Source organism: Crocuta crocuta, unplaced genomic scaffold, assembly GCF_008692635.1.
Source record: "Crocuta crocuta isolate KB4526 unplaced genomic scaffold, BGI_CrCroc_1.0 scaffold163, whole genome shotgun sequence".
NCBI classification, from domain to species: Eukaryota; Metazoa; Chordata; class Mammalia; order Carnivora; family Hyaenidae; genus Crocuta; species Crocuta crocuta.
The window spans coordinates 6,723,209-6,750,175 of NW_027529533.1; the positions used below are offsets into that span (position 1 = coordinate 6,723,209).

General features: G+C 36.8%; 1 long non-coding RNA gene across 1 annotated transcript in view; it reads left to right on the forward strand.

Moving 5' to 3' along the window:
* Positions 1 to 2,077: 2,077 nt before the first annotated feature.
* Positions 2,078 to 26,967, forward strand: part of LOC144229236 (uncharacterized) — a 179,471-nt gene continuing 154,581 nt past the window's right edge. The window contains exons 1-2 of the long non-coding RNA XR_013334418.1: positions 2,078 to 2,287; positions 15,436 to 15,525. This is a non-coding gene — a long non-coding RNA (uncharacterized LOC144229236). The remainder of the gene's footprint in view (positions 2,288 to 15,435; positions 15,526 to 26,967) is intronic.

Consider the following 26,967-nt stretch of genomic DNA (forward strand, 5'->3'; position numbering starts at 1 on the left):
CATAAAGACTCATCAGGAAAAGAAAAAATTCATCAGGGGCTTATATTTTGACAATCAAACAGGAATTCAAGAACGTCTTTATTGTTGGTAAAGAGTCTGTTATGTGTGATATATTTTACCTTTGATAAATGATGCTTAATGATTTTCAAAATGCTTTCATGTACAGTTTCTTATTGAAACTCACTAGGATCAAGGTAGGCTGTTGTTGATATATTTCCAACATTATATATATAAGAATATGTAGTTTAGAGATGTAGTGTGACTTGGCCCTTTTTATACTATAGTTTTCTGTTTTCCATAATGGAAACTTCTTGTGAAACAGTATCTGCCATGGCCACGTTTTCCCATGATTCGATCCTGTCTCCTGTGCTATTTTTCTTTTTCTGCTGCCATTATGATAGAAGGAATATATTGGTGTGCCAGGATGTCTCTGTGGGCTTGGCTACTAACTAACTGGGAAGGTAGGGAAGTTCTCAGTGCTCTGAATTCCCATTTCTTTGGTCATTATTATTATTTCTTCTCCTTATTATTATTATCCCTTCTCCTCCTCCTCCTCCTCCTCTTCCTCCTCCTCCCTACTCTTCCTTCCTCCTCCTCCTCTTTCTTCCTCCTCCCCTCCTCTTCTCCTTCTTCTCTTTCTGTTTATTTTTTTAGAGAAAGTGAGAGCATTAGTGGGGGAGGGGCAGAGAGAGAGGGAGCGAGAGTATCCTATGCAGGCTCCACAATGTAGGCAAGGATCCTGATGCGGGCTTGATCCTACAAATCATAAGATCATGACCTGAGCTGAAATCAAGAGTCTGAAATTTAACTGACTGAGCCACCCTGGAGTCCTGGTCATTACTTCTTTTATAACTGTCTCTCCTCTTTCAGGTCATAGTGCTTCAAATCCTATCTACAGAATTTAGTTCTAGTAAATGATTTTTAGTGTAGGATAATAAAATATGTAAGGTTTCAGAGGTATTTTCCATTTAGAAATGGAATACAGGATGAGTTCCTAGATGTGGAATTTCAGAGAATGAAGTTTTTTAAATTAGGGATACAGTTTGGGTACCAAGGATTTCTTGGAGCATTCAAATATCCCAAGTGAGATGAGTGCCACTCTTTTTAAACAAAAGACTAACACATTACTCAGCAATTATGGGCTATGATATTATCTATAAGGATCTGAATGATTCAGGTAAATGTTTTAGGTTACAAATTTTACATTGGGATATAGCATACAGGTGGGATTGGCGGGACTGCAGGATATACCTTACAATAATAGAAATGTATCAATGAGAGTAGGAATGAGTATCATTGAGAGACACTTGGTGCTCTGTAGCCATATTTCTTAGGTAGTTGGTGTATGTCTCATGTCTTAATGTAGACCTTATGTCACAGTGAACTATTGATAATTACTGAAATGGAGATATGTTGAGTTTGGGTTTCACAGGGTTTATCTCTGTGGAACTGTATTCCTATACCACCAGTGTGCCATGGCCATATTAGATTATAATCGAACCATGTTAGAAGTTTTCACAAATTCTTGAAACCTTGATGATGAATTGATTAAATATCTAAAATATTTTAGATAATAATGCTGACATTTTGTTTTGAAAATTTTGGTTGTTTGTATTTTTCATCTTCTGTACGCTTTCCTGCTTTACCACAGGGGTGGGTCATAGGGACCATAAAAGTTGGTCATCGGGATATATAATGGGACTCAAGAAGATGCACTTCTAATAAACTTCCAATAAACTTTCTCTTAAGGTCAAATGTGTGTGAGAATTTTTTAGCAGCAAAGTGTCCTGGTAAAATGATATAGCAGTCTGTGGCTGGCAGACTTTCCCACATGATACCAAACAGCAACTGACTATAATAGTTAGGGTAGGTGAGCTAACAATGGGACTCCCCACAGACCTGTGAAAGCACACTTGAAGCAGCCTGCTGTTGGCCAAGTACATCTTCATGGGACCTGAGAGACTTAGGAGTCAATGCAGGTGTTATATATGGTCATTTACTGTCCAGATGAACACAACTAAATATTTGTTTCTATGTGCTTTTTTTTTTGGTGAAAATGCAATTCTAACCCTGGCAGTATCAGCTCAAAGACACTAGTGGGAAGAACCCCATTTTGTTTTCTATTTAAAAAAAGGAGTTTTACAACTTCAAGAGCTTAAACAAGTTTTTGGTTGGTAACCTTGAATTTTTGTTCCTTAAAGTATCAAAGATATTACTTCAGTCTGCAAATAGTCAAGGCCAAGTTTTACCTTGCTACAATAGAACTGCAGTATGATCTCTGTCGAAAGTGAGTTTTTATAAAAATCTGTATTATTGCCTCTACCTGAATGAGTTGGCTGTAAAATACATTCTTAAAGGAGTGGGATTATTGAATGGGATTATTTTGGTGTTTTTTATTTATTAGAGAACAATATCTGATAAACATAATGGATTTAGATTTAACATAATTTATTCTTTATGACAATAATTAGCCACAATATTGCCTATCCCCTCCTTTCTGCTAACAACTTCTTATGGAAACTTTTAGTTTGGACAATAAGGGCATATCAGAACTGAGGGCATATCAGGACATAGTGTTATATTTCGAAGAGATATAATATGTTCAGAAATGGGTGGAAAAATGAAACATCTTGGAGGTGGAACCCACTCATTTCTATTGCTAGTGCCTGAAACCTAGTTGGTACTCCACAGTTTTATCTGTAATTTCAGTACCTGCATCTACTGTAGAATGGCTTCTAAGTTAATAATGGAAATCTGTGTGTACTTCTGAGCTAGTCCTTCCAGTGACATCATGGCCCTTATTTTTTCCTCCCTCTTTTTGGTTTGGCCTTTCTTTTGATCTCTCCTCTGGCACCAAATCTGTTGGGTTTCTCTGTCTTCTACTGATATTCTGAAGTCGTTAAGGGGACAGAATCATATTAGTGTTCTCCAGTGTCCTCAGAATTCCAGAATCCATTCTGTATTCTGTTAAGAAGCAGGAATAAGGGGGTGGGTGGGTGGCCCAGTCATTTAAGCATGGGACTCTCAATTTTGGCTCAGGTCATGATTTCACAGTTTGTGGGATTGAGCCCCATGTCAGGCTTCATGATGATAGCACAGAGCTTGCTTGAGATTCTCTCCCCCTCCTGCCCCTCCCACCCCATATGTGCATTTACTCTCTCCAAATAAAATGAAAAAAAAAAAAAAAGCAGGAATAAAAAGTACTTTTGCTTTTAGTTCTGCACTTTTCCACATGACTATGAGGGCAGAGTTACTCATACCCTTATATAGCTCCAACTATTGAGGCTTTGTTAACTGAAAGCAGCTTGTCTGCTTGACCATTTCATTCCTTTGGGTTAGGTGCCTCCAAACCCAAAGATGTCCCATTCCTTGATCCTATCATATTTCTGGTGAGGAGTCTTGCCTTCTATAGATATATAGCTGTCACTCATGGTGGTGTCAAGCCATTCCCAACACTAACCTCCTTCTTGCTTGCTTCTCCTCCATCCTCCATAAATCATTGCAAATTGCATTTCCAAAAAAAGAAAGCTGTGTTGTGAAAAACTGGCTTTTTATTGTCAAGACCAATGGTGCCATCTTAATCAAGTGGGGGCAGCAGTGCCCATTTAATTCCAAGGATGATTGGGTGGTCACTAGGAGAGTAGATGAAGGTTACTGCCAAGCAAGAAGGCAGATGAACCAGGGTGAGCCTTGAAGCAAAGTTATGTATGGGTGATCTAAAGCTTGGGATGAATGGGGACAGGGCTGGTAGAGTTGGGAGTCCAAGAAGTATGAGAAATAAAACATTAACTCTCCTTAGTGGTGGTGGATAAATCTTTTTTATGACACTAAAATAAAGATAAAATGAATCTTCCCAAGAGGAAGGTAAAAAATAAATTAGCAAATTGTAAGAACAAATATTATACCATTTTTAAGTTATTTCCTTTTGTGTACCATAAATATTAAGTCAAATACATGAAAATCTTCATATATATTAATTTAACATAAAACATTTCATTTGTGGGGGGGTCTATGTCAAAGGAAAATATTATTTCAGCTTCCATAAGGTTCAAGGCAAAAATTTCAGAATAAATGGGGCAGGTATGAAGTGAAAATAAACTGGAGCTATTCTCCTTATTACCTTTGTAGGACTGTTTTATTGACCAAAATAGCATTTTCATCTTGCTTGTGCTCAGCTGTTCAAGAGAACAAAGCATATGGCAAAAGTCAACATGGTGGATGTGTTTCCATATAGATTAAGCTTCTCTAGTGAGCTCAGCCACTACACTCTCTAAACCCATGACTCCTGGCCTTCTCAGGGTTTTCCTTGAGATCCTCTGCATATGGTTTGGTGGATTGCTTTTACTTTTTTGAGATTGCTCCCCCATGCAGAAAATGAGGAAATAGGACAAAGCTGGTGATCCCCAACTCTGGCTGTGAATTGGGATCTTCTGTTCCCCAAACCCTCTTCTAGGAGGTTCTGATTGGTCGGTCTGAGGAGGAGTCTTAGAATTTGTCTTTTATTTTATTTTTATTTAAACATTTTTGTTTAAATGTTTGTTTATTTTTGAGGGAGAGACAGAGCATGAGTAGGAGAAGGGCAGAGAGAGAGAGAGAGGGCGACACAGAATTTGAAGCAGACTCCAGGCTCTGAGCTGTCAGCACAGAGCCCAAAGCGGGGCTCAACCTCAGGAACCACAAGATCATGACCTGAGGCGTAGTTGGATGCTTACCAGACTGATGCACCCAGGCTCCCCTAGAATGTTTATCTTATTTGGTGATACTGTGTGTTGCTAAGATTTGGGAACACTTGACTAAATGACATCCATTTCTTTAAGGTAGTGCTGTGGATCTGGCCCAGAGAGAAGAAATTAGAATCACCTGTAGAGACTTTGCTGTATTTTTAAAAGATAAGAATTCACCAGTGAGAATGTGATTAGAAGTTTGCTTGTCTGACTCAGTGACCCATTTAGCCCAGCTCACTGACTAGTTCAATGTCACCATTTCATGACATGATATTCCTGACACGAAGCCTTTGATTTATGCTTGTTGATATGAATTAAACAAGTGCCCTTTGCTTACATATAAAGGAGGAGTTTTATATTAATATAATCTAGTCTAGGACGGAAGAGAGGGCTGCCATTGCTCCAATGGTATTACTGATTAGAAATGGATTAGGAATGGAGTCCTGGTTAGGGTTTGGGATCTGGGCCAAGAGAATATTTGATCTTTCCTTCATCTTTCCAGACTAATTGGTAAAAAACTCCACTTGCATTGGGTGAATGTGTTCAGTTGGTGGCAGCAAAGTTCTGTTACAGAAAATTCTTTGAGGCCCTAGTCTTAGATATTTTGAAGAGAGCCAGAGGGAACAAAGCAGCGTGTATAATAACATCCATGTTTTCTGTTAACCTGCAGAGCTAAATTTATTGCATGGGCTCAGAAAAAGGAAAAAAATATGTAAAAGGAAGATTTCTTGCTGTCTCTGTCTAAATCTAATCCCCTAAATATGTTCTTTGTTTCCAAATCCAGAAGTAGTGTAGGATCAGCTTCAGCTGAAGGATTTAGTCAGGTTGTGATCCGAAAAGGTGAGCGTCTGAGGATTTATTGTTGGTTGTCATGTAAATTTATTAAAATGGGAGCTTTGATCTTGAAATACATCCAGACAAGATTAATGATTTAGCATCTGGGGAAATCAAGTTTTTGATGCAATGAATGGATAAAGAAGGTTATACAATTTCATATTGGCAAGGATAAAAATCCAGTATTCAAAAAGCTATTTTAGAATTTTAGCTTAATGGGAACTGTAATAAGTGCCAAAGAACATTAGGTGGTATCTGACTAATATATTGACTAGAAAGGTTTGTAAGCAATAAACAGATGGAAATAAGTGAACAAAAATGAAATGATAAATGGAAAGTTAGCACTGTGGGCAGATAACATTTTTATGGTTTGCACCCCAGTTTTCTGCCAATGTCCTAGGGTACAGTTCATCATTATGTCTATAAAAATGAGTGTTAATTTGGGGGCAAATGGATAATTGAACCCTAAACTGGGCAACTGATGGCCTTATGGTTGTGCTACTAACATTACTTAGGTGATTATCACCCAAAATGATTCATGTTCTTACAGACACTGTCACTGATACTGACAAACCATTACTGTGAGGTGTCGGAATGGAGGGAGAAGTCATATGTAAATGGAGAAAATGGTGACTGAGGGGGTCTCCAGCAAAACTGCTTATATGTTATCAGGAGAATGCTGGCCTACCTAATGAGAGACTACCAACTAGAAAAATGGTTAAAATGTGAAAACATTCAAGATTAGCAACATAAGTAGTAAATATAAATGTTCTGGTAAGATGCTTTTATTATAATGCCAAGCACTGAAACATCAGATGATTACGAATATGTCTAAGTTAAAGTTCAGATTGGAATCCTTTTAAATCTGTTTATACTATTTTGATTACATAAAGGTTTTTCAGAAATGGTTTTGTGTTTTGTTATTTAAAAAGTCTTTACTTAGCTTGATAATTACATTCAAGTTGGTTGAAAGCTTAAAAATGTCAGATGGCTACTTCTTAACTTCAAAAACTTGAGTGTTGAAAGAGTGACTTATAAAAGTAAGTTATCTGAGCTTAAGTCAAATAGACACCATCAAAGTTGAACATTCTAGGTTAAAATTTCAAAGTAGTTTGGAATGTAACCATGTAAATCCCATTTAAAGTAATGGGATTTTCCAAATATGAAATATCATTCCATACACATGATTTTGAAAATATGTCCTAAAAAGCACTCTTTCCATCCCTATCATCATATTCTTAGAACAAAGTTTGTTTCTTCATGTTTCAATTTTGAAAATACGGCAAAGCTATTGAATATTGTTAAGTATGAATTTTTCACACCTGAGGAATTCATGACTGGATACTAGAAAAAAATGGTAAGAAATTTTATAAATGAGATTCTTTTTTATTATAGCTTATTCCAAAAAGAATATGCATCATACAGTTTCCTATTTAAACACAAGAATGGATTTTTTCATATACTTGTTAAAATTGATATCGTAGTTACGTACTTTCAAGATGAGTTTTCCAAAATGGACTCTTTAATGTGAATCAATAGACACAATTAAACGTTAAATGTTCCAGGTTAAAACTTCAAAGTAGTTTCCAGTGTAGAGTCATCTCAGGAAGTTTTGGTTTAGGTGGTCCTGATACGTGTGTGTGTGCGTGTGTGTGTGTGTGTGTGTGTGTATGTGTGTGTCTGTGTATGTCTAAATAAAATAAATCATGGCTGATTTGATGGTCAACAGGGTTGAAAAATGCTGGCCCATTGCTTTTAGAGAAGGTGCCCTGTTGAGTGACCATGGCCCATTCTCAGTTAATTGAATTCCATCCTTCTTTTGAAGAGTCTGCTGGTGAATTTCCACCTATATAATAAGAAATAGGAATATCTGAGAGTGAAGGTTGCAGATAAATAAGAAAGTTTTTTCTATATTTTTTCTTCACACTGTCTTTTCCTTCTCTCTTCCATGGCATGAGCTGTCTAAACTTTACCTTACCTCTTCTCACCTCTACTTTGTAGGCATCCATAGATCAGTGTTTTTAAATAGCTTGTGTCAGTTGTTAAATTTACAGGCACTTTGAGAACCAGCTATTAAACATGCCAATATTAAAAATCATATTATGTAAACTTATAATTTATATTAAAACAAAATTATATATAACTTATATATAATTTATAATTTGTATGTAACTGTATAATTTATGTATATGCAAAATTCATAACTTCCTAATTTTTAAATTACTGTTAACCATTATCTCTGCTTTTAAGTTTATATACATCAATTGTCTGGTGGAATAGACACTGCCGTACATCTCTCCAAACTTAGCCTTGTGTGATATCATGTCGATAGCTTCAAATTAGCCAGGTGGGAATCTTTACATCATAGCAATCAGCAAATGGTGCAAATGTAGGACTTGATTTAGTGTCTTGATTGTTTAAGTTTTTAAAGTGATGGAGAAAATGTTAAACGCTGATTAAATTTAAGTCTGTTATGTCTGTAGTTCTTAAATTGTGAATAGCATAGAAAACATGAAGAAATTTGCTTCCAGTATTCACAGACTATTATCAAATTTAGTCAGGAAATCACTTGCATCACTGAGGAGTAAAGTTCTTGCATAGGCCTTTGTATTTCACTTTAATCTTAACGTTTTAACGTACATAAAATTATCAGCCAGCTTTTGCACCACAGCCACACTCATTTGTTAATGATATGAGTGACATCTAGGCCAAACTGGATAGTAATCAAGTGCATAGTCATAGCCTTATTGTGTAACACTGTTATTGACAATAGATTTAGAAAAACTCATAATGGATTTTCAGAAAATAACTCACACTGAAGTTAGAGGTATGTGGAATTCACAACAAAGAATATTGTGTATTTCATTATTGTGTGTATGCTACATAACTTTTATATCAGCAAAATGTATAATAAGCACACACACATTTTTTTCCCCAGGATCCCATTTATAAACCTTTACTAGCTCATCACTGCATGTAATTCTTGAAATGAAGTTGGAAAAATCATTTTGTTTAAACTTTCTGCATTCAGTGTTGGCTAGATGGAAATTTACAACAGCTCAGCCCGGTTAGCGTTCATGCAAAGGTGGATAGGCAGCTACTAATGAATGATTTCCCTTTCAAAATCATTGCTCATGAGTTAAGTTGTACTATTAAAGATCCATTACTCTGGGTTCTGATGCTTTTTGACCTTTTAAGTCATGATTCCTAAATGTAAGTGTGTTTATTGGGAATACTAGCTAAAATACAGTTTTCTGGCAAGTTCCTCCACCACCCCTCCCCCAGACCTGCTAAACCATAATCGTAGGTATTATGTTCCAAAGAAACTGTATTTTTAATGTTTCCTAGACCAGGATTTGGAAACCCTTGCTTACATCTTGTGTTAAATATAAATAGCCCCAGAGGAGCAATAATGTAACTCAGCTGCTGCCATAGTTAGACAGGATTAACAGATAGCAGAGATCAAGGTAACGTGGACACGGCTTTCTCTCCCACCTCCCTGAGGCACTTGAAGCTGAGTGGGATAATGAATCCTGGTAGGAGCCATGCCATGAGCAGCCAAGCTAACTATAAATGGAAATTCTCTAGATACTCACATTTAACTATCCGGAAAAATATTAAAAAGAAGTTTTTCCTATTCTGTGGGCCTTATTGCTTAGGCTGAAAATTGCTGTGTCTTCAAGTGCTGTGTTATGAAAATCAGGAATTGTTCATCCGTTTTGTGTGGGCCAGCTATATGGCTTCCCAGTATGCATGCCCATCTGTCCAGCAATAAAACCCTTAATTTTCTATGCTGGTAGTTTTTACAAAACTATTGGCAGATAATAAAATGATCATGATTCTTTATATCTGGTTGGTCATTTTGAGTCCATATTGCTCTTTTTTGAGACTTGGTATGAGGTCCTCTAAAGGGCCTACCAGGTGTCCAGTCTAAATCGATGAGAACAATCATTCTCTTTCTAACCCGACATATCCAGTTTGTCTGGAACTCAGCAGGCTTTCCTTACAACCATCCAATTAACACCTAATTGCTTTTCTTCCAAGGAGAAGGTGAAGGTGGCTAAAATTACCAGGTAGGAAGTTTATCTAACTTTTACTTTTTAGACATAGGCTTGGAGTTGTAAAGAAAGGTTTGTACTTGAAAATCTACTAAGTAATGGATAAATGGTGTGAATATATATTTCTCATTTATTGAGTGGATGGGCAAGTATAATTAAATGATTTTAAGGATAGAAATGAAGACAAAATTCTACATATCATGCAGATATCCTGTTTCTTACTACCCAAAGGGAAACTGGATACATCGATTTTTACATTAAAATTTTTAGTTATGTGTTTCATACAATGTTATTTTGGTTAAATTGTCTTACCACTTTGATGCTTTTATCTGCAACAGTTATTTATGTTAGCTCATGAACTCTGCAAGAGTAGAGACTATAATTGTTCAAACTATTTTGTGTACAGTGTAGCCATAGCAGTTGGAAATAGAGATAATATCATTTTAATGTGTCTTGTAATATGATATCAACATATTTATTCTGTATTTGTGTTTCCAGACTTGGTGGTCACCCCTTAGAACTCAGGATGATTTACATGTAGAGGCTAGTTACCGCTGCAAGCAAGGCGGGGGTGTTTTCATTTCCAGACAGCTGTCATTCAGTTGGGACAGCTAATGACCTTACACATATGTTCTGTATTCACATCCCCCAGGGACTTAAGGCAAATTTATCAAGAGGAAACAAGGAGAGAGAGTGAGAGAGTGAAATTTAAATCACAGGGATGATTTTACTATTCTACTTAGGGTGTCTGACCCAAAGTAAGCATGAGAGGGGAGATTTTAGGCTGCTGTTCTTCCTCAGGTGTTCTCACTTCTTTCCCCCTCTCATAGCATGTGATCTTAGTGTGAGATTGTGATTCTAATGTTTAATGATAATTATTTTTTAGTAAAATTTGGACTCCAAACAGAAACCCACTCTGGTGTTAAACCAAAGAGAGTAATGCAGTCCACCCTGAAAGGAAAACTGTGGTTAATTTTTTGAAAGATAGTATATTAGTCTCCAATGTGGGTCTCCTAGGAGACTTGCAAGCACAATTAAACCATTTTTGCTTTTTCTTTCTTATGAGTTATAAAACCTGAAACTTAACTATGAGGCTACAAGTCCACTGTAGTTATTATTTTCCTTTTTACTACATAGCAAGAGTGAAGGACACTTAAAAATAAAGACAATTCTAGTGTCAAGAATCCTAGATATGTAAGATTTCTTAGGGGAATTGTCTTTTTGGTGCTACTGTCAGGAAAACAGTAGGATTTCTGAGAGAAATAAATTGTTTTTCTATGTAGAGAAAGAGGAGTCAGAGAGAGAATAGAGAGCCCCAGGATCTATTAGAGTATTAGGAATACATAATGTATAGGATTGAGAAATAAGCTTTAAAAAAATCTAAAGAGAAGCAGAAAAAAAGAAGAGACAAAAGAAAGCATGAATTCTTAGTAAGACATAAGAGGTCATTGCCAGGAGAGGCAGAACCATGGTTATTACAATTGCAATGTCTGAGCACTGAGCTTGGTCTAATGGGAGCACATGGTCCCTTTAAATATGCAGCTGTGTGTACTTAAAGTCCATACTAACTCAGCAGGAGAGAGAATTTGAGTCATTATGTGACAGAGAGTAAAGGCAGAATAGACAGGTGAATTAACCCATTGACCTAGATATCTGTGGTTAATGTAATTTGGCCAGAGAAATTAGGGTTACAGTTAAATTCCAACTTATTTAGGTTTCTCATAGATACAGATGTTTCTGTTTTTATAACTAGTGTGTGGAATGTTTTATTAAAGTTCTTGCCTATGTTCTGAAGTTTTCAGTGTCCCGTCATTACTTCTTAGTGCTTGTACTCGTTAGCTACCCCATAACTTTTTAAACTGATAAGCTCATCTTTTATTCCCTTATGATCATGTTCTTTCTTGGCTTGTAAGTTGCAAAGACTTTGAGACCAGATTGAGGATGGGTTCGTGGATTCAGGGGACAGAATAAGACCTGTGTGCGAGGTGAAAAGAAATGAAGGTGATCGTACAGAGTGTATGGACTGTACTTGCAGTGGGTTGCCACCAACTGCTTTGCCATATGATTAGCATTATTCACTTCGATTAAGTTATTTTAAGGGTAGCCAGCAAGAAGAGTCACAAAGTCATGGAATGTATTTTAAGTAAAAGAGTAACATGGTCTGGTTTATATTTTAAAATTTCAAACCCCCTGATGTGTGTAATACAGATTAGGGAAGAAAACTATGGAAGCAAGGAACCAGATAGGCCACTGATGTTGTCCAGGTTGAATGATCTTTAGAGGTAGAGCTTTATAATATCAAAGCCTTATCTTTTATTTGATGTTAATATTTTAATTATAAAAATACACTTTAGTATATTTTTTATTTATACTAAAAATAAAATAAAATCCAATAATAATAATAAAAACCAATCTCTAAAAGTTATTAAGATGAACTGAGGTAATATATGTAACATCTCACAATAAATGAATGAGTTTCTAAATATTGGAGAGGCTGCATGGGTAGTGTGGGCAGTAGAAAGAGCCCATACTTCAGCAATCAGAAAAACCTGGTTTCTAAGCCCTGTTTTATTGTTTACTGACTGAGACCTACATATATCAGTTATCTGTTTCTGTTACAAGTTACTCAAACATTTAGTGGCTTAAACAACAAATATTTGTGTTTTCATATAGTTTCTGAGAATAAGGAATTTAGGACAGGCTTAGCTGGGTGGCTGTAGCTTAGGGTCTTTCTTGAGGTACATTTAAGATATTGACCCAGGGTACAGTTATTTGAAGATTTGTACCTGGAAGCATTGTTTCTAAGCTGGCTAACTCACATGGCTGTTAGCTGGGGCCTTTAGCTCCTAGCCATGTGAATTTTTCCTTTGGGTTATGCTATGGACTAAATATTTGTGTCTTCCCAAAATTTATACATTGAAGCTTTAACCTCCAATGTGACTGTTTTTGGAGACAGGGCCTGTGCTGAAGTAATAAAAGTTAAATAAAAAGTCATAAAGATGGGGCTCTAATCTGAGAAGGCTGTGCCCTTATAAGAAGAAGAAACACGAGAGCTTTCTGCCTATAGTATGTGAGGACACAGTAAGAAGGCACCTGTCCACAAGCCAGAAAGAGAGTTCTCACCAGGAACTGGATTAGATGACACTTTGATCTTGTAGTTCTGATCCTCCAGAACTCTGGAAATTAAATTCCTATTGTTTAAGCAAACTTGTCTGTGGTATTTTGTTATGAAAGCCTAACCTGACTATTACAGGCTGCTTGGAATCTTCATGACATGGCTGCTAGTGTACCCCAGAATAAACCATCCAAGAGGAAGTCTCAGTGTTTTTTATGATCACATCAGAAATCACAAAGCAAAACTTACACCATATTCTAAGTCATTAAATACAGACCACACTCAAGGGAAAGAGAATTAGACTCCAAATTTGGAAAGAATTTTTTAATGTATTTGAAAATCACCACAAGCCTTTAGATAAGCTTCTTTTTTTCTTTTATGAAGAGAGGCTAATAATAGAGTACACTGACATGAATAAATTAGGCAAAGTACATATGACCAAATGACCTAGCCAGGTGGCTGTTCAATAACTGTTAGCTTCTTTCCTTAATAATTTAGAGATAATTTAGAAGGTAATTAATGAAAAGTAAGATGGTATTGCTCTTTTGGGTGGCCTCTAAGTATGTCTGTTAGCTTTCCCATGTTCATGATCACAATTTTTGCATCAGGTAAACTCATTTTAAACTCTACTTATCTAATGTAAGTAGGTACATGAATTTAATCATGACTGTAGTCCTCTTTTTCTTGTTAAGATGAAAATATAAACTTCTTAGGAATTTTCTGAATGAAGAAAACGATTACATATGTCAGTAATGTACTTTCTTAACTTTATATGTAGAAATTATATATATATACGAATTTTAAAGAATGACAATTTAAATTAAAATAATGTATCTTTACTACAAGTAAGTGAAGATCAGTACTATCTAAAAATAGAAAAGATACTCATAATTAAAACAGCATTTCCAACTGTAGCCTTATTATTTTAGTGTGTTTCCAGCTGTGGATGACTTTATATATCTTCAGGCATAATCATGTATCAGTATGCGTGGAGTGACTTTCTTAATGTCCATTAATTCTTGCATATACTCTTTGCATAAATCTGTACCAATCAGGATGTGATTAGAAACTTATTGTCTTGTGAAATCTAACTATATTGAAGTAAGAGTCAAGAAGAAGCTTTGTCTTTTACTAAATTATTTTTTTTGTTTTTACTTTTTCAAGAAATCCAGTCTCTGAACTGTAGGACTTAAATGAGGTGATGATCAATACCTTATAAAGTAGAATGCTCACTATATCAGGAGGCTATTGTACTGATTTTTTTGGAGGTCAACATTATTGTTTATAAGGCATATTTAAAATATAAAAAGTTGGATGACTATAATATTTGAATGTTACTTCTTTCAATCCATGACATAATTATTTCATTTTTAAGTAAACAGTTAAACTTATGGAATAGAACAATGCACTTTAGACTGAAAAGAAGTGCCCCAGATCTGGGTTGGCTCTCTCTTGCCCAGGACCTCAGGAGTAAGGTCAGGGTTAAACAGATAAGGCTATTGATATTTGGGCTACATTAATTAGCAAATACATGTTTAATGCATAAATGAATAGAACCTAAGAGAAGAGAGAGTTTGGTTTTGATAAACAGCAAAGTTAAGGAAGATAACATGGTTTCACTTGGAGAGATTATATTGATTTGTGTTATCAGAAGACAGAGACAACTGCCTTAGTGACTGAATGGTTCTTAATGTTAGCCTCCATTTGGCACGGTTTCTATGCACACCTAATTTCTGAGTATGATAACTTTGTGTGTAGTTTCCATATCAAGTGGTGATTTGAGGGTGGGGGAGGTTTTACTTAAATTATTACCTATATGTCTTATCTGTCTAGCTCTGACCTTTCTCCTGAGATCTTGGTCTCTATATAGCAGCCTGCTGGGATATCCCTCAGGTCACTTAAATTTACCGTTTCTAAAAATGAACTCTTCATCTTGACCTCCAAACCTTTCCCCACCTCTCAGTCTTTTAACTTGGTGAAGCTACTGCCATCATCCACTTGTCATGCTAGAAACCTGGTATCACGCTTGACTCTTCTTTCTCTGTTGCTTTCCCCTCTCCCTTTCCTCTTTATCCTCCACATACAAATTAATCATCTGACCCCATTTATTTTAGCCCCTAAATGTCTCTGTAATCTCTCTCCTCTTCTCTCACCCTGCTGGTCACTGCTGGAATTAGGCTCTTATTATTTCTCTTGGCTCATCTGTTCTCCTTTTACCTTTCTCCCATTTTTCCTTTAGCATGGTCAGAGTGATTTTGTAAAGTGCAAATCTGATCATGCTACTCCCGTGGAGAAAGTCCTTCCATGGCTCTCCAAGTAACATCTCAGGTTATAGGCCAATATATATAGGCAGGATATATATAGGTCATTCTGTATTGTACTTTTGTATTCCTTCTAAGCCTTAGTTTCTTCACTTAATTATAAGTACCTAATTCTCTAGATATATTGTTATGTTGATCTTCCATACCTTGGCACCTGTAGTTTCTTTATTATCCAGTCTGTAGCCCTTTGGCCTGGCAAACGTCTACCCACCCTTTAGGATGTAGCTCAGATATCACACTTCATGTGGGGACTTTCCATATCCCACCAGGGAGAGTTAACTCTTCCCCGCTCTGAGTTCTCATTGTGCCTTGTGTTTGTTTTTGCTATAGTATTTATCAAATTGTATATAAAATAGTTATGTGCTTGCTTATTTTCTCCTTAGGCTCTGGGTTCCTTGGGAGGAGAGACTATATCTTACTTATCTTTATATTGTTAGTACCTAGCAACGAGCTTCAGAGATAACAGAAACTTGGTAAGTACTCATTAAACAAGTACCTAAATCAAAATGTCTTGTCAGCAACCTGACTAGCAACAGTGCATAGAAAAATGATTCTGCAAAAGTGAGACATGTTCATCAGAAGACCATTCTTGTAACTGCTCTTAAAATTATAGCCTTGCAAATTCATCACTGTTGGAACTATGGCAAACAAGCTTAGGATGATTATGTTTATTTACAATAAATTTTGATTATCTGGTACCCTCAAACAACTGAATGGCATTGAGCCCAGAAGTAAGGAAAATAAAAAATTAAAGGGTCTTCATTTGGAAAAAGAAGACCTTACTCCATTTGTGCAATGAGTAAGGACAACTGAAACTATGGTACAGTGGTGAGCTAGTCCATTGTCTGCCTAAACAGAAGGTGAGGAGGCTCTGCAGGACAGTGATGTTAGTAAAAGACAGATTTTCCTGTGTGAAATCTGAGAGTCACAGGAAAAATGACAGGTGATGGAAGAAAAAAAGAGAGAGAAGACAGGGAGAGATCAGAAACAAAGATGATGATAACAGCAATGACAGTGTCAGGGATTTTATATCATGTACTCCAGGAGTCTTAGAGGAGATCCAGAAATGACAAGTCAGAGGTTAGAACAGGCTTTCTGTGTGTGGATGTGTGTGTGCATGTATTTACACTCACACCTTAGAGTTCTGAGTGTTCCAGTCCCTAAAATAGAATGCAAAAAACAGGTGTTTCCAGAATGCATTTATTGATAATGCTGGATAACGGAAGATGATGGAAATTTTAATGCAGGAGTTCTTCATGGGCAGGGATTGTTATAAAATTTATTTTTGTGCTCTTTGCTATGTGTAGATAAGTCCTAGAAAAGTGTTTTCCTGACTGAGTGATGGTATCCTATGGCCCGTAAGGAATGTTTGTATTCAGATCCTATTTTGTCAAATTCATCTTTTAGATCAGTGGGTCTCAGCTGAGATAAGTTAGGCCTGGCTGTAGGAGAAATTATAAAGAGGCTGTTTTAGTATATTTGGGCTGTTCTAACAAAAATACCATAGATTGGGTGGCATAAATAATATACATTTATTTCTCACATATCTCAAGGCTAAGAAGTCTGAGATCAAGGTGCTGGCAGATTCTGTGGCTGGTGAGAGCCCACTTTCTGATTTCATGGTTCTCTATGTATCCTTACATGGTAGAAAGGGTGAGGGAGCTCATTTGGGTCTCTTTATAAGGATACTTAATCATTTCCCTAATGCTCTACCATCGTACTAGGTTAAGGTTTCACCATATGAATATCGGAGGATACAAAAATTCAGTGCATAACTTTAGGCAAAGATTATTTTTATGTTTATTTTACTTATTCACTTTTTGAGAGAGAGAGAGAGCGAGAGAGCAAGTGAGTGCGTGCAAGCTGGGGAAGGGCAGAGAGAGAAATCCCAAGCAGGCTCCACGCTGTTAGCACAGAGCCTGATGCCGGGCTAGAACTCACAAATGGTGTTATCATGACCTGAACCGAAACCAAAGGTTGAACCCTAACTGACTGAGTCACCCAGGGACCCCAAAGTTTATTTTTAGTACCTTGAGCCTTTCTGGTACTCTCTGTCATTAAACCCAAAGCTTCCCAATATATTCATTAAAACCCATTCACCAAGTTGAACCCACTGTTTTTCAGTCCAATTTGTGAATCAGATTCAGATTTTCCCTCTCCTTCATCGGCTGGTCATAAGGAAACCACACAAAGGTATGAGTTGAGAGACTGGAACATGAAGGTCTGGACTACTTGTTTGAGTAACTAACTCGTACCTTTGGGGTCTGCTCAGGTCTTATCCTGTAAGAATCTTTTCCATCCAGTGATGAGTTTGCTGCTGTGTCATTTTGACCATATCACTTAGTGGCTGACAATTCTAAGCTCATTATGAGCATCTCTAATTGCACAGTGGCTTGACGTACCGTGGTTAGGCACTCAGACTCTATTAGGGCCCAGTACATGCTGGGAACTGCCTTTCTAATGGAGAACGTTCTTCTGCTGCAGACACATAGCATTGGTCTAGAATCATGGAAGTCTTCATTCTGTTGTCCTATTGAAGTTGGCCAGGGAATATATTGGGCTTCCTTATGGATCATGGGCACCTCTGGTACCTTTGGATCTGCTGGGTTGTATAGTCAGAAAGTGTCAGAGATACTTATAACACAATTTGAATCTGTTGCAGAGCCATCTATTGCTTTGGGTCTACTCAAAACTGGCAGCCTCCCTACTTACCCAGGAAATGATTTGGAACAATTTTGCTAAGTGTGGTATATGCAGTCTGTATAATCCAAAGAGATGTACAAGGACTGTACTTCTTTCCTAGTGATGGGAAGGAAAGATCAGTAACTTATCCCTTAGTTTTTTAACTTATTTTACATTTTTTGTTACTCATCCTTTACTATTTTATATGCCTTTTACACACTTGTTCAGGGTTCTACCTCAAAAACACCTGGTCTCCCCTTCTACCTGTATACCTTCCAATTAACCACAAGTCAAAGCCTTAGAAAATGTTATATTACAGTATGTCAAAGGTCGTTAACACTCTACTTAGTGCTAAAAATGGTTATTGTTAACTCTGGCAGTCAAGAGACTCAACTCTAGAATTTCTTCCTGAGAATCTGCTTCCTGGTACTACTTTCGATACCTCTTTTCTTGGTTGGTTCTATCAGAAGCAGATGCCAAGATGAGGATTCATGTGCAAGTAGTTTATTTGGAAGATGTAGGAAACAGTGGTAGAGGTTTGGGGAAACTGAGACACAGAAGGGAATGCAGCCAGAAAAGTGTACACAATCAAACTAGTTACCCTTTTGGGTAACTGGACTTACCCACCCTGAGGAACCTTTGTGGCTGGTGTAAGCACATGCCTCAGCGTTATCTTGCTGGAGGAAATATACCAACTTCCTTCAGTCATTGGTTCAGAATTTCTGAGGCCAGAGGGTCATTAACTCCCCAACACTCTGGCCTGAAGCCTGTGTGGGTAGAGCGGACTTCCATGTCCCAAGATTATCAGGTCTTCAGTTAGAAATCAAGTTAATTGTGTTTAAGTAGAAAAGGTAAGAGGATATGGGTGGGACACTGGCAATGTCCTGATATAACTATTGCAGAAAGTTTTAGGAACTATGAATTAAAGTTTAGAATGTGAAATATAACACATTCATAAAAGCACAACATTCTAATAGGGAAGATTAAATCAGTAGTGCATTATCTATTTCTCAGTGGATATAAAGAGTGTATCAACAATACTACTGAATACTCCATGAGCTACCAAGGCCACCATGGTTCCCTTTGGTTTTAGAGTGGACAATACTTAGCACTTGCTATGGTGAATGACCAGATCAAAGATTTATGCTATACAGTTAACAGATGGTATACTACTGTACTACCATGCTATTAAATAAATGAATAGCCAAGATGAATTAAATTAATTTAATCTCAGAGAAATTTGAGTTTTTCACTATTTCTTCTAAAATAAAAATTCTAGGAAAAGTTTATGTCGTCTGTAAAACTTTGCATAAGTTAAGCCCTTCTCTCATATAGTAGATCATTCTATTTTAAAAAATTCCAAATTCTGGGGCACCTGGGTGGCTCAGTTGGTTGTGTCTGACTCTTGATTTCGGCTCAGGTCATGATCTTGTGGTTCAAGTGATGGAGGCCTGTGTCAGGTTCTGCGCTGCCTGCATGGAGCCTGCTTGTGATTCTCCTTCTTCCTCTCTTTCAGCCCTTCCCCCATTTGCACTCTCTCTCTCTTTCTGTATCTCTCAAAATAAATAAATAAACTTAAAAAAAATTCCTGGAGCACCTGGGTGGCTCCGTTAATTGAGCTTCCGACTTCTGCTCAGGTCATGACCTCAACAGCTTGTGAGTTCCAGCCCTGCATTGGGCTTGCTGCTGTCAATGCAGAGCCTGCTTGGATCCTCTGGCCCTCTCTCTCCGCCTCGTCCCCTACTTGCAATCACTCTCAAAAATAAGTAAACACAGGGGCGCCTGGGTGGCTTAGTCGGTTAGGCGTCCGACTTTCGCTTGGGTCATGATCTCGCGGTTCGTGGGTTCGAGCCCCGCGTCGGGCTCTGTGCTGACTGCCAGCTCAGAGCCTGGAGCCTGTTTCAGTCTGTGACTCCCTCTCTCTCTGACCCTCCCCTGCTCACGCTGTCTCTCTCTCTCTCTCTCTCCTAGAAATAAATAAAAAACATTAAAAAAATTTAAAAAAAAATAAGTAAACACAATTTTTTAAACATTTATTCATTTTTGAGAGACAGAGAAAGTCAAAGTAAGAGTGGATAGGGACAGAGGGAGAGAGGGAGACAGAATCCAAAACAGGCTCTAGACTCTGAGCTCTCAGACAGAGCCCGATCCAGGGCTTGAACCCTCAAACTGCAAGATCATGGCCTGAGCCAAAGTCTGATGCTTAACTGATTGAGCCACCCAGGCACTCCAAATAAATAAAATAAACTTTTTATTAAAATAAAAAGTTTGGAATTTCCTTAATCTCCCACAATTGTCACTTTAAATTTATTTTTATAATGTATAAGATGCTGTAATTAAATATTTCTAAATACTATAGTGTTCTATGGGTAAACACAATTTTTATACTTCTTGAGTTACCTGGAATTTTTCTGAGGGTCAGAATTTACATTTTCTTCCAAGAAGGCAATCTAAAAACTTAGAAGTACCTAGAGATAGTTTTTGAGCATACATCCTCCATATTTTCTCGAATGGTTTTATAAACACTCACTGTTTCCCTCAATGATAAATATAAAGTATTACATTGCCTCTACTTTAGGGGACAAAGAAAATGGTCAATAGTTTCCATCTGAAACTCTTTAGAAAGATTTTATTTAACAATATGTGATAAAGAGCTTTTAAAAAAAGATAATTTCAACCCTGAAACATTAGCATGTGATAGATGTTTTAAACAAAAGATAAATTCAAATTTGCAAAGCAAGGATAGCAAACATCTTGATTTGCCAGATACCTGAATTATCAAGTATCATTTGCTAAAGTGCATATTTTTTTAATTTTCAGAAATTCTTTAAAAACAGCTAATAATGCATACGTTGTAGTCCAAAATCTGTAAATTCAAACTATGTAGCTTCATGAACAGAGTCATTTTACTGCTGTGATTATATCACTTTGGGTGTGAGAGGAGAATCAGTGTCAGAGTATTGTTATGCTGTCTTTTAATGTGAGAGACACATTCAAAACGTTTACTTTTAAAAACTAAATGTTTCTGGATACACTGTACAATAAATGAGAGGTAATTTGGTGCAGGTTGCTATGACCTAGTCTTAATACTGTAATTATTAACCCTGTCTTCCTAAGCAAGACCAAGTACTGACTTAATTATGATTCCCTGAATTGGTGTGAAGCGTAAACCAGCTGAAGAGGAAGAAACCCTGTCTTGGAGTGCAGGGCCCTTGCAGGAGTCAGAAAACAGCAGGAGGGAGATCATGGTTAGAGGACTTAGCCCATGTCAGATGGAGCCACTCTGAGTTTCTTTTTAACTCTTTCAAATGATGGATTGAGACTGACACTGGGCTCCAATAGACTCCACTCTTAGAACTGCTTATTATTAAAAAAATCTTTTTTGGTTGCCCTGAAATTTTCCAAGCACTTTTGTGAGTCTTCACTACTCAGAATGTGGCGTGTGGACCAGCAGCAATGGCATCATTGGGAGCTGGTTAGAAATGCAGAATCCCACATCAGAATTTGCATTTTAACATGATTTCCAGGTGATTTGTATGCACGTTAATATTTGAGAAGCACTGGTCTGTCTCTTTTTGCCTTTTCTCTCATGTTTTCCCTTTCCAATTTTTCAATTTTACTTTCCAGTTCTGCTATTGGATTTTTTTAAATTTCAGTAACCATATTTAGCTTTTCAAGGCAATTTTAAAAAATGCTCTGATTGCTCCAATGGTGTAGAATCCTATTCTCATCTTAAAAGAATTTATTTTCATGTTTATTTATATTTGAAAGGGGGGGGGGGCACAGAGAATGAGTGGGGGAGGAGCAGAGGGAGAGGGAGACACAGGATCTGAAGCAGGCTCTAGGCTCTGGGCTGTCAGCACAGAGCCCAACATGAGGCTCAAACTCACAGATCGTGAGATCATAACCTGAGCCAAAGTCAGACACTTAACTGACTGAGCNAAGGAAGTAAACACAACACCTCTAAGTGGAGGGCCAGAATGTTTGGGGAGGAAAAAAAGGAGAGAAGTAATTCTATAGGTAGACTTAAAATCTTACAGATTTCTGCTCCTCATTCCATTTATGCTTTTTTCCTCCTCACTTGGCTCTTGGGTCTCTTATGGGTTTTATTACCTGAGCCAGGGACCACTTTTCTATGGCAGGCTACACTGTGAACTTTCTGGTTTGCTGCTTTCTCTTTCCGTCTTCTAGAAAAATCTTTAAGGTCTCTACTCAGTTATATTAGGAAATAATTTTCTTTCCTATTATTAGTGCTCTTAGGATTTTGTTATTTGTATTTTTTTTTACTATTGTTTTATTGGAATTCTAGAGATTGAGAGGTAGATAAGTACATTTGGTTCTTACTCTTTACCAAAAGAGTGAGTTTTTTTTTTTTTGTAGTGACAGAATATTTTTTATGCAGATTTTATCCTTTGTAACTCACTGGGTAATTTTGAAGGACTTTTTCTAAAAATGATAACAGGTTCTGTGTTGACATAATTTTCAGAGAATCACACATATCAGGGAAGAAACTACAGCTGATCCTGACCAGAGTATCAAACAACTGAAACAGTAAAATGATTTTGTTCATGCATCAGTGTGCATGCATCCATGTGACTGCACGTGCACACACGCGCGCGCACACACACACACTTTTCTGTGGACAGGTAAGCATGCGCATCATAGTTGGATAGCAATTGGCACTTGAGTGATAACAAAATGATCATGTTTTGAATTTTTATTAAAAGAAGTGTACTTTTTATAGTCTCAGAATAGATCTGTAACTTCTTTTTCACAACTTATAGACTTGGTTTTATATACTTGTGACAGTCATTTCATATTTTTGACACTATAATTCCTTTTTCCCTGAGAAGTTGTGTGTGGGTGGGCTGTTTATTCTTTCCAAGATAAGTCCTCCCAACCCTACCTGTATGCGAGACAATTTTTTCTTCTATCTTGTGGACATTGTCCTGAGGGTCTTCGTTCTTTTCTACACCATTCATGCCTTTAGTGCTATTTATGTGGGCTTTTAATAAAATCATCTTGGGCATTTTCAAATACTTTACTAGGTCTCTACATCAGTTTTTCTCTTTACCTCTTTAAGTTTCTTTTAGCAAGCATATCTATGCTTATTTTGTTAATCTACTTCTTTTCTTCCTTTATTTCTCCCCAGGTATCATTTTTGTTGCTGTTGTTGTTGTTGTTGTCAGTGACTAATACAATGCTTGGTTTTTAGGTTTCACGTAGGAAAAAAAATGGCAGTTCTGTTTCCTTATGTTAAAGTTGGTGTTAAAGCCAATTCTGAGTCTAGGCACCACTAGTAGTCCTTCAGCAGCTGCAGAATTATTTTATGTGGTATGTGTTAATTTTCTACTATTTCCTGTGTATGATACCAAGAGCACTAGGTTAGGTATTGGAATTAGAAACTGAATAAATCCTATTTACTGTTCTCAGAGTGTGTGATTGTGTGGGGCTTGAAAATGACTATGTAATGTACATACTTTTGTTAGGTATTTAGCTATGGAAGCCCATTCAAAATTGTGCCAATATCTCTATTATTCTCGTATTCTTTAAATTTTTTTTATAATTTATTTTTTCCTCCATGCATTAGTATTAGCTTGCAACCTTGGGACTTTCCCCACGTGTAATATGAAACTGGCCCCCACAAATAGAAGGCAAAGAGAGACAGAAGAAGAGACAGACCACTCTAGATTGTTAGGTGGAAGTGTTAATAAATAAGCAAGGGAATTTACTTATAAGGTTTGTCTGGTGTGGCTGCAAGATGAACAGATCTCTGCCAGAATCTTAGAAGTTTATATAGAGGCCTTAATAGGGTTCATTCATGTATATTTCCAGATGGTCTCAATAACATCTTACTTTCTGAGAGCTATGACCTTGAAACTGGATCCTTCTGTGGGAATGATAGGTAGAATGCGTATTTCAAGGAATGGGGAGGGACTAAGGAACCTCAGATTGCAGGGTCCAGCTTGTAGGTCAATCAGTGGTTATGTCCTCTTGATGACATAACAGGTGTAGTGAGTTGAATGGTGATCTCTATTCCAAATTAGTGAATGGGATCGTACTTGGAAAATGGGTCTTGGCAGATGCAATTAAGTTAAAGACCTTGAGTTAAAAAGATTCCAGATTATCTCATTGGGCCCTAATTCCAATGACAAATGTCTTTAAAAGAGACAGAAAAGGAGAGGACACAGACATTCAAAGGAGAAAGTGACCTGAGGACAGAGGCAGAGATTGGAGTCATGGCATGAGAAGCCAAGGAAGCCAGGATGGCCATGAGACCCTGAAAGAAGCAAGAAAAGATTTTCTTCTAGAGTCTCTCTGGAGGGGGTGTGGCTCTGCAGACACTTTGCTTTTGGACATCAGGTGTCCAGAACTGTAAGAAAATAAATTTCTGTTGTTTTAGACCACTAAGTGTGTGATACTGTTTTATGGCTGCCTTAGGAAACTAATAAAACAGAGAAGAACATGACTAAGGTTTTTGACTAAGAGTAGTTCCTTTGTGATATATTTGGCTAATGAAAAAGTCAGCTAAGTAACAAAAATTTCTGTGAGTTGATTTGGGGGTTTCCTGCCATCACATTAAAATGATATGGGTAGGAGCCTGAGGTTTAAAACTGCTACCTGAGCAAAGGAAAAATCAGGTGAGGTTAGGAATGTAATGGTTAATTTTCTACCTTCTTTTTTAATAAAAACTTTAAAGTGATATTTTAATTTTATTCCATGAGCAATAAAGTTCAATCTGACTTCAAAAAATATTGCTTGTGTATGCAGAGACTAAAAATGAATTGGTTATGTTTAGATATTTAAATGTTAACTTACAATTAGTTTGTATTACTGAGAATTATTTAGATAGATACAGTGATAGAAAATTTTGCAGTTCTTTTTTTTTTTTTTTTTTTTTTTGTGGAGAGAGACCNCATTTCTTAAAAGCTTGTCCTACAGTTAGACAGGCAAGAAGTCATACCTAAAATAACCATGTGAAAGATGGAGTAGACTATTGAATAAATTACTTGTAGCCAGATGGTAAATATAACACTATTTTCCAAATATGGACAGGAAATGGTAGCTCTTCTTTCTAGTCTTTTTAAATTGTAAGCTAGAACATGAGCACAGAGAAATGCATAAGATACAGATACAGCTTAATGAATCATTTTAAGATAAAAACTCTATGTAACCACCATTTAGGTCAAGAATAGAGTAGTACCAGCACCCTAGAAATCCCCTTGGCTTTTTACCAATTGTAGTCTTCTAAGTATTCATCTCCAAATACTTGAGTTTTGCTTTGCTTGCTTTTGAATTTCGTATAAATAAAATTAGGCCTCATATAGTCCTTTGGTATGACTTTTTATGTTCAGTATTATGTTTGTTTGGTTTGTCCACGTTTCTTGAATTGTAGCTCACTCATTTTCATTGCAGTGGAGTATGCCTTTGAAGGAATGTACACAGTTTACATATTGATGCGCATTTGGTTTATTTCCAGTTTGGGGCTTCTGTAGAAGTTTCTGTACATATGTTTTGGTGTACATTCGCATTGGGTGTATACCTAGGAGGAGAAATTGCTGGGTGTTTATCTTCAACTTTGTCGATAATGGCAAATAGATTTTCAAATTGTTTGTACCAGTCTGAAATCTATAGACCTCCTGTGATTACAAATATTTGCCAAAACTTGGTGTTGTTGATCTTTTCCATTTTAGCCGCTTCTATCTAGTAGAAGTGTTGTGGTATCTCATTGCGGTTTTAATTTCTTTTAAAATTATTTTATTAAAGCTGAGCACTTTTTCATGTGTTTAAATTGGCCATTCAAATTTCCTCTAAGTGAATTGCCTATTGAGGTCTCTTGCGTATTAAAAATTTGGGTTGTTTTTCTCTTACTGATATGTAGTAAATGTTTTGGGTATTTTGTCTACCTGTCCTTTGTTAGTTTTTGTGTTGCCAAAATATTTTCCCACTCCATGGCTTACCTTTAATTTTTCTAATGGTGTATTTTGGTGAACGTAAGTTTTAATTTTAATGTACACCAATTTATCATTCTTTTCCTTTATAACCAGTGATTTTCCTCTCCAATTTAGTCTTTTCCTAACATGAATTAAGATATTCTCCTAGGGGCACCTGGGTGGCTCATAGGTTAAGTCTCTGACTTTGGCTCAGGTCATGACCTCATGGCTTGAGAGTCTGAGCCCTGTACTGGGCTCTGTGCTGACAGTGCAGAGCCTGGAGCTTGTTTCAGATTCTGTCTCCCTCTCTCTCTGTTTCCTTCCCCCACCTGTGCTCTGTCTCTGAGTCTCTCAAAAATAAATAAATGTTAAATTTTTTTTTAAAAAAGAAGATATTCTTTTAGCCTAGAACTGTTCAGGAGAAATATGAAAGCTACATGTGTTACTTAAAAATTTCCACATTTAATAAATGGAATCAGGTGAATTTAATTTTAATTATATATTTTATTTTACCCCAATATATCGCAACTATCATAATTTCAACATGTAATCAATATAAAAAATGACCAATGAGATGTTTAAAGTTATACTAAATCTTCAATATCTGTTGCATATTTCATAGTTCTAGCACATCTCAATTCATATTAGTCAGTTTCAAAATTTTGAGTGTTTAAAAGCCTCATGTGGCTCTGGTTACTATATTGGGCAGTACAGTTATAGAAGACATTTTGTTTTGCTCCCTGGAATTCATATTTGTGCATAGTGCAATGTAGGGATCATTTCATTCCCCTCCCCCCATATAGTAATCTAATTGTTCCAGCTACATAAATTAAAAAGAACATGTTTCTTTGCTGCTCTGTAGTGCCATCTTCGTCATAAATCAAATGTTCATATAAAAATAGGTCTAGGGGTGCCTGGGTGGCTTAGTTGGTTAGGGGTCCGACTTTCGCTTAGGTCATGATCTCGGGGTTCGTGGGTTCGAGCCCCGCGTCGGGCTCTGTGCTGACTGCCAGCTCAGAGCCTGGAGCCTGTTTCAGTCTGTGACTCCCTCTCTCTCTGACCCTCCCCTGCTCACGCTGTCTCTCTCTCTCTCTCAGAAATAAATAAAAATATTTTTTTAAAAAAAGGTCTATTTCTAGGCTTATTAAATGTTTATTTTCTACAATGGACCTAATTTTCCTCACAAACTCCACCATGGTGGCTGGTGGAGATAAAAAGGAACAGTATAACTTTCCAATCAATTGAATCTCAGTTTGCCAGTTAAAAGAGTATCTTTTAGGAAACTTGTTCTCTTTTAGT